Genomic DNA, 8,742 nt, shown 5'->3' on the forward strand with positions numbered 1-8,742 from the left:
AACAAATGCAAGTTCGTCTTCGTCTGATTTGTCAATGGGAAAACAAAATCATGGGTGGAGGAAGAGGCTGTGATCGATAAAGGGGATGATGATGACTTCCATCTTTCTATGGATTTTCTCTCATTATAAATCGAAAGATCAGGTCAAAGCCTTCCAAACCATCCACTGGATTTTCATATTGGTAAGGGAGGAATATGTGTGTGTTGTATATAAATAAAGGACTTTCGATTTAGCGTTGTCATTTTCATGAGTTTTTAGATAATACAATTTTATGTGAGATTACTTTCATTTTTACTGAATCACTTGAATCAGTTAAAGGAGACGAGGCTTCTGGCCCAGCCAGAGGGGCTATAGAGGAGAGTTTTGACTGCGGGAGAGGCAGGTCCAGATAGCAGGGAGAATCCGCTAGGCTGAGGTTGAGTGGCTCACTTCCTTGAGAATATAGAATCTATAACTAAGAAATGAGAATTGTTGACCCATATGATCTCAAGCTCATAAAGAGGATGAAACTGATAATTTCATTCACACTTTGAAATTGAGCTCGTCAGTGATGTTTTCCAAGGTGTCTACAGAAACCTGCTTTGAACATGACATTCGTACCCAAGGAAAGTTTTGGCAGGCATTACTGTGATCTTGAAGCCCTTGCTAGGAGCTAGTCGGTACGGCTCACTACTAAAGATGGTTCTGGCATGCTTCGACTTAGCCCTGTGATCTGCTAATTCATCTCTTGATCTGGTATTCCGCAAAGGAGGTGGATAGGGTCAGCCTTTTCTTCATGGATATGTTGATCTATCAGACCTATCTATAGTGGAATACTAGATTCTTTGCTACTTCCTGGATTATCCCTGTGTTTGCAGTTTCCAGATCCTGCCTTCTTGTCATTTGCGCTCAGGTCTATGGCCAGTACTACCCGGGGCAATATTAGCAGTTTTCTGAGGGTTCCATCGCCTCTTGGTTGGTTTTTCTCCGCAAGCAGAGCAAGCTAGTTCACATCCGATTATCCTTACCGCACTAACCATTGCTGGCGAGGTAGCCTTGCCCTAACGTCATAGAGAAGACGTGCCACAGCTGCCTTTCTAAGACTTGGTACAAGTGATGACCTTGCTGATAAGGGTCGAATGTGTAGTTCATTCGCATGTCTTTAGAAAGAATTGACAGTTGATGACGGAACGAACTGTTCGACCTTGATTTCTTGGCTTTGATGTTGTTATCACAATCTGGTTGCCATAACACGCATTGCTATGTTGAGACAACATGATCTTGAATCAGGATTGGATTGCCTTATCTTATTAGTAGGAAGAGGTGAAGTTCCCTTTTCTTTTCCCTGGGAAACGGTACCTGCATTCCCGTGAGCTTTTCCTATCCCATTGCTCTCTATTCTCTAATTCCCTTAATCAAACAAAGTTTATATACCCTCTGATTTGGAGATCCTTCTTTTCTGCACTTCCCCTTTTCTCTACTTCCCATTGGAGTGTACGGGGCCATTTTGAGATATGGGATAGGTCCGTTTTCATCAACCAGCAGGAGGAAAGCTAGCACATTTACCTTAATCCATTGCACTACCGAGAAGTTTGATGACTTCTCACCTTCATAACATACTTACCAAACCTAGTAAGGGATTTTGTACCTTAATCTAGTGAAAGGTGCACATCCGATCCCTAATCTAGCTCTCTGTGTAGAAACCCATTGGCAAAGAAACGGGTTGATTCTTCGGTTCAAGTGATGGTGGGGGATCAAGAAGAGTGGCTATGTGGGGTTTGAACTTGGACACGGGACTAGCTTAATTTGGATAGTTCATTTTATCACTCCACTGGGCCCTTGGCCTTTCTCCCTATGTGGATGGATGATAAGAAAAATGCCAATCGAACCAAGTAAGGGCTCCGCGTGAAGCATATTATGTAGATCTAGCTGACAATAATAACTGAGATCCTATACAAATAACGCATTAGCGACCCCTTGGATAGACAATTCATGCTACTCGACTCACCATCACTCTTTAGAGACATTCGACGAAAAGCAAGCTTACCAATAAGAAACAGCTGGCATGGCAGTATCTTCTATATCTTCTATAATGAATATAATGTGCACACCTGGCTTTACCCAGATAAAATCTAGTATAATGGGAAGGATGTCATATTTCTGGTCCACTACTTAGACTCTAAGAGGGCTTTAGGTGAGGAACTACTTATCTCTCGAGGCACCCTTCTCCTGAGTCCTACCCAGCTCAAGTTTAAGAATGCGCACAGCCCCAAGGATAGGTAGAGGGGGATCTTGTTCTGTTCAGTGCCGCCTCTTCCTCGGCCATTCAAGAAAGGGATTTGCTTCTTCTTACAGGTCCTTGAGAAAAAGAAGAAAGATAGGAAAGGAATTAGGGCGTTGCCGAAGGCAATGGTCCAGCTTGTGTGAATGGATTTCATTGTTTTTTTAGATTCCACTATTTGTTCGATAGCAAGCAAACTCTCCCAATTTAGGACCTTTAGTGATCTTACAACAAACATTGTAAATGACAATCAACGAATTCCGGCGAAATAGAAGATCTACGGGTCACCATAGTCTTCTGATACACAAATAGGATTCCGCACTCTTAAACAAGAGGTTGCCACTTAGCATAAGGAAAGGGAAGAGTAAGGCCAGCATTGACTAGAGCTACTGATATCTCGGGACACTATGTGAAATAGCTACGATATGCTTGCTATTCTGGGACGATAAGTCATGCCTTAGGAAACTAGTCATGTTATGATCGAATTGGAATGTGCGGGCTTTGTGACTACCACTGATTGGAGGATCAAGAAGCCTACTAGTTCACTCTTCCTGCGATATATGATTAATCGCTCCTGCCGGTTGTACAGATTCTATCACTGGCTTTAGGTTATTCCTTCTCGGACCTGACGTCTCCATCACTACTAATAAGGAAGGCCACTTTCTTTTGTATTGGGCCTTCAAAACGCAACGTAGTAGAAACAGATAGCTGAGTAGAGAGTGCGGCCGAAGCATCCATAGCTTAGCGATTATGTTCTTATACATAAGGATTAGACGGATGTAGACAACCAATAAATCTAAGGTGAACCAATAGAAATAGAGTCTGGTGGAAGCGGTCATCTCGTGGGGAGAGACTCAAGAATATGATAATATGATGACTCCAAAAGGCATCATATTAAAAAGGCAAAGGATTTGGTTCAGTCATCAAGTAAAGATTTCCTTTACCCAGAGTTGGGAACTCTGAATAGTTGTTTGAATAACGACTGCCTTCCTTGCGCTTCAATTCCTCTTATCCAATCCAACTTCCCTTGGGAGCCAAGCAGAAAAGCAAGTCCTCTAGTTATGGATGCAGTACTCACCTCACTAAACTTAGGAAGAACTAATTCAAGTAGAATTACAAATAGCGAGAAGTGGATGAAAAAGGGATCGAGTTAGCTCAAAAACAACTGCTCCTTCCTTCTTTCTTGCTTGCTTTACTCGGTATTCAGTGAAAGATTAGGCTTGGTAATTACAGTTACCAATGGTAAGGATTGGCACGTGAACTTTCCTTTTTATCGAGCTCGAAAAAGTAATGGGTGGGTTGGCTGTGAAAGGAGAGTAGAGTTTTTGAGTTTTGTAAGAAAAGTACTGGGTGAGGCTCCTCACATCCATAACATATTATATGTACTCTTTTTCAAGCATGCCTCTTTTTAATGACTCTCTTTTTCAACTTCATTGTGGCATTTCATTCTGTTATCGACTAATGGTTGACACTGGAGAAGCATTGAAAGGCTCCTTCCATAGATTCCAAAGCCCTGTTTGCTATTATCAGAATATTCTGACTCCCTTGTTGTCTTATTGATCTGACCAACCGCAAAAACAACATTGCCATTCGGGGTTACGCGAGTCGGAGTATTAAATAAATGGAATATTCCAGCAGGAGCAACCGAACCATCTTCTCATTGTCCTTCCATTCTTCTGACCCATAAAATAGCTCTTGGTCATAAGAATCCAGCCGGAGTTAGAAATTAGAGATAAGAATTGAATCGATTTCAGGCACTTCCCTCAAGCCGAAACCGAAACAGGAAACTTGTAACTTCTAGCCGAGAAGGATAAGAGAGGTTTGTCTTGCTTTGTCTTATAGTGATTGTGTGCCAGGGGTCAGCGAAGAGACGGGACGCTATTGTCCCGGACTACTTGGACTAGTCTACTAGGACTCGGGGGAAGAAACTTGTTTGTGATAGGACGAGAGATCAAGTACAGTGTTCGGTTCAAACTAGGCAACCTCTTCGTTATAAGACCGAGAATAGTATATGCCCCGTCTCACCACTAGCTAGGGCCACCAGCATTAGAAAACTAAGGAAGAGTCGTATGGCTAAGGAATTCAGGGCTGATAGAGCTCTTGGGAAGAAGTCAGTATCCAGCTTTCTTTCATTGATATCACCATAACAAGCGAGGAAAGGACAGTCTTTCAAGAGAAGATAGGTCTGTTTTTCATTAAGGAATTGCGGCGAGTATTGCTTGTTTCCCAGATCCGGTATCAGGACCTGTCGATAGATGGGATGGACCCACCCGTTTGACTCCTATGAATGGATAGTTAGATACTATTGCTAAAGGAAAGTAAAGATAGTGGTTTGTGTTGCAAAAAGCTAGTTCAAGGTCAGGCTCCGTCAAACAGAGTCGTCAAGAACGAAAAGCTAAAAGAATGATGTGTCAAATAGTGATTGTGCACAGAGGTTAGTTAAGTATAGGAACTATTGTCCCTAACGAGAAGTATGTTCTTGTCCCAATAAAAGGATAGTTGGACGGTATCGATTGAGGGAATAGGGATAGGTGGTTAAACGCGATGTTGCGCCTAACTATATAGAACGGTGATCCATGAAGAGAAGTCGGCCAGCTATTAAGTCAGAGAAGTCATCAACCTATTACAAGTGTCAGTTCTGTTAGGAGAAGTCATCAACCTATTACTAGTGTCAGTTCTCTTCTTCCTCTCTACCAATTGAAAGTAAGTATTGATTTCGCCTAATAGGGACAAAGCAAAGTAGGGTGGTCAAGTACAGTATGCCTGGAGTTCGTAGTGCCCACTAGATATCATTGGCAAGTTATAGAAGTCTTTCTCTCTTCTGAGATATCATTGGTCAGTGCAGCGAGGGGCAACCATCATTTCTATTGCTCTGTAAAGAAAAGATAGGACAAGGGTCTTGCTCCACCCAATGGAGATAAAGCACGGGGATCCATTAAGGGCGTATTGAATCGATAAGAAGCACTTGAATTGTAGTGGGCCCGGCTACCCAACACTAGCCCCGGATCATTTATGTATTATCAATTGATAGTAGGGGCAGGCAGGGGAAATTTATATCAGTTAAGTAAACTACGGATTGTATTGTGGGCAGGGATCCTACTTCTATAGCGAAGTAAAGAAGTGTGGAATGCGAAATCTCAAAGTAAAGAAGTGTGGCTTGATAGATAAATTGCACAAACCTTTGAGCTTGATACGATATAGTCGATCGATTAGTTCATAGACGGGAAGCTCCATTCTCCCATTGTTCGGGACTCTCATTGTTCTGTTCAGAAAGTAGTCGGCATCTTCCTTTATTCAATTAGCAAGGCAATGCTAGTTGATTTCATCATTTCTAGGTATACCCTCTCCCTTTTCTACGAAGGTTTGCTGCTTCGCCTACACCAGTGAATTATTCTATTCTTCTCCTTTTGTTCAGTCTGTGGGGAAATCAGAATTCACCATTGAATCATGTGGATCAGCTCCCTTACATAATAATATTTCACTATATCAGCTACGAGGGGAAAATCTGAAAGACAGAGGATAGAGAGTGAGAGAAAGAGTGTGAGACTTGCGTCGCTCTCCATTTCGAGGGGATTTCGATGATTCTGGGGTGATTGAACTATTTCTTTACCTGTTCAATTTCTAACGAATCAAGATATCCTCTTGTTCCGATATAAATAGTAGCTATCTGCTGTTCCACTGGGAGAGGATTTGCCTGGGATTGTTTAAGCAATTCCCTTAATTGTCGACCCCTTGCCAATTGATTCTGACTTGTTTTATCAAGAGCAGAGGCGAATAATAGACTTGTCACTCTGCGAATTGAGCTAGTTCCAATTTGGATTTGCCAGCTACTTGTTTCATGGCTTTAATTTGAGCCGCGGATCCTACTCTGGAAACTGAAATACCCACATTAATAGCGGGTCGAATTCTGGCATGGAATAGATCCGCAGATAAGAATATTTGTCCATCTAAATGGAGATTACATTAGTAGGAATATAGGCGGAAACGTCTCCAGATTGAGTCTCAACTATTGGTAAAGCGGTCATACTTGCTTCACCTAAAAGAGAACTGCATTTCGCGGCTCTTTCTAAAAGGCGTGAATGCAAATAAAAAACATCCCCTGGATAAGCCTCACGGCTGGGACTTAATAGAAGGGACATTTGGCGATAAGCTTGTGCCTGTTTGGAGAGATCATCATAAATTATTAAAGTATGTCGTTCGCGGTACATAAAATACTCAGCCGGGGCTGCTCCCATATAAGGAGCGAGGTATTGTAATGTAGCAGGTGAATCCGCCATTTCAGCTACTACAATAGTGTATTCCATGGCCCCCTCCTCATGGAAAGTAGTTACTACTTGAGCTACGGAGGATGCTCTTTGACCGATAGCTACATAAACACATATTACACCTTGCCCTTTTTTCTTGAGAATTGTATCTATGGCTACTACTGTTTTGCCAATCTGTCTGTCCCCAATAATGAACTCTCGCTGACCGCGCCCTATAGGGATCATCGAATCAATAGCAATAAGCCCTGTTTGAAGAGGTTCATATACAGAACGCCTGGAAATTCTACTTGGAGCAGGAGATTCAATTAAGCGAGATTCGGAAGCTACAATTTCGCCTCTCCCATCAATAGGTTTAGCCAGAGCATTTATAACACGACCCAAGTTATATACGCTCACGAGTATCTGAGCAATTCTTCCTGTTGCTTTTACAAAACTTCCCTCTTGATGCTAAACCATAGCTCTAACTGAGTAAAATTCCACAATTTCTAAGGACGATATGCTTTTTTGCATTTTCCACTGTGAAAGCTTCTCTCAATCCCTCCCTAGTCCTTTCTTTCCTGGGCACGGGCTTACCTGGTTGACCGCCCACATTCATTCATTGTTCGTTCTGTTGTGGAATCGAACCACAGAGCTAGCACAATTGGGATTTAGAGTCCCATGCGTGAAACTAAAGAGGATTTTCAGTCCTCTGCTCTACCAGCCAGAACCTAGAAGGACACTTCACACCCGATTTGACATAGCTAGACTGGAAACACTGCTTGTCAAGAGCACAGACCCCAGTACAGAATACTTTTTTGAGTATGTTGGTAAGGTCCGGTCATCCGCTTCTGTGCTTGCACTTCTGCGTAACTAGGGGTGCAAGTCCAGTACAGCGTACTTTCATAATTGAATCAAAAGCGTCAATACATGAAAAATCTCTATATACGATATTTATGACACAGAATGTTGTTCTTTCAACATGATTCCTCAACAATTTTGTCATTGTAACTGACTCTCCGTTCTCTCTGTTCCACTTTGGTTTTCGACTAATAATTACCATGATGAATTTCTCTTACTGCTTGGTTCCGCATTGGATTTTGGAAACTTTTGTTTAGAAAGTGGTGTCACGACCATGGGGATCAAATGGATGGTTCAGGAAAGTCTAGTGAAGCGGCATGGTCTAATCATATAGATGACCATAGTGGTATGGTTCCATAGAAAACTACTGGAGGCCATTACCGCCACCGAAATGGTTTCCATGCTCCGTTGGATGATTTGACGATATCGCAGTATCAAGCTAGAACGGTTTCAATTTGTAGGACGGGAAAGAAACCTCATCCTTTGGTGCACACTAACCGATGAAGCTCAACCCTCTCTCGAACTGAGCTATTTCCGCTTTTTCGAACAAAAAGTTTAAGTAGTTCAGTGAAAAACGGTCAAGCTTTCTTCCATCCTTCCTAGCTCCTCGAGCTTGCACCCGCTCGACGCCTTTTTCATTGTTTGTTCTGAGGTGGATTCGAACCACTCTCTCCGTTTGGACTTCGAGTCCAAAAGGCCCGGCGAAAGAGGATTTTCAGTCCTATGCTCGCTGCCAGCCAGAACGGGATTTTTCCACTTCACACCCACACAATCGGGATTTGATGAAATAGCTACGTTTTTTTCTTATTTGATTCGGATACTGTCAATCTACTGTCCATCTTTCTCTTTAGTTTTCTCCTTTCTTTCTCCTCAACCTATCTCCATTGGATGGACTTACGAAAGAATAATATCTAATCTCCCCATCGCGGTTAGGATCCCATGAACCAGGAGCGCCAGCACTGGTTCCTCGATCTTCCTACTAGAGGCATGGTCATGGCTTTCATTCATTCATTTCATTCTTTGTTCTGTTGTGGAATCGAACCACTCAAAGGATTTAGAGTCCTTTTACCAACCAGTCAGAACCAATATTTCTCTGTTATATTCTGGGTTTTTTTGTCAGCTAGCACAATTTGGATTTCGAGTCCAATGCGCTAACGCTTTCTTTAGTTTTCTTGCTCTTTCTCCGGGCTTTGACCATGTCTCCTGAACAATTTCAGTACATATGGCGCAAGATGATTCCACATATATATCGAGGTCGGAATGGGATCGGGTGTTTTCACGTCTCACCGTAGTGCCCGGTTTGTCTTGATTGGCGATTGATAAACAAGAAGGAAAATGGAAAAGTAGAAAATCTACATGTTTATACCGTTGAGGTCCTTA

Source organism: Triticum dicoccoides, chromosome 3B, assembly GCF_002162155.2.
Source record: "Triticum dicoccoides isolate Atlit2015 ecotype Zavitan chromosome 3B, WEW_v2.0, whole genome shotgun sequence".
In the NCBI taxonomy this organism is placed as follows: Eukaryota; Viridiplantae; Streptophyta; class Magnoliopsida; order Poales; family Poaceae; genus Triticum; species Triticum dicoccoides.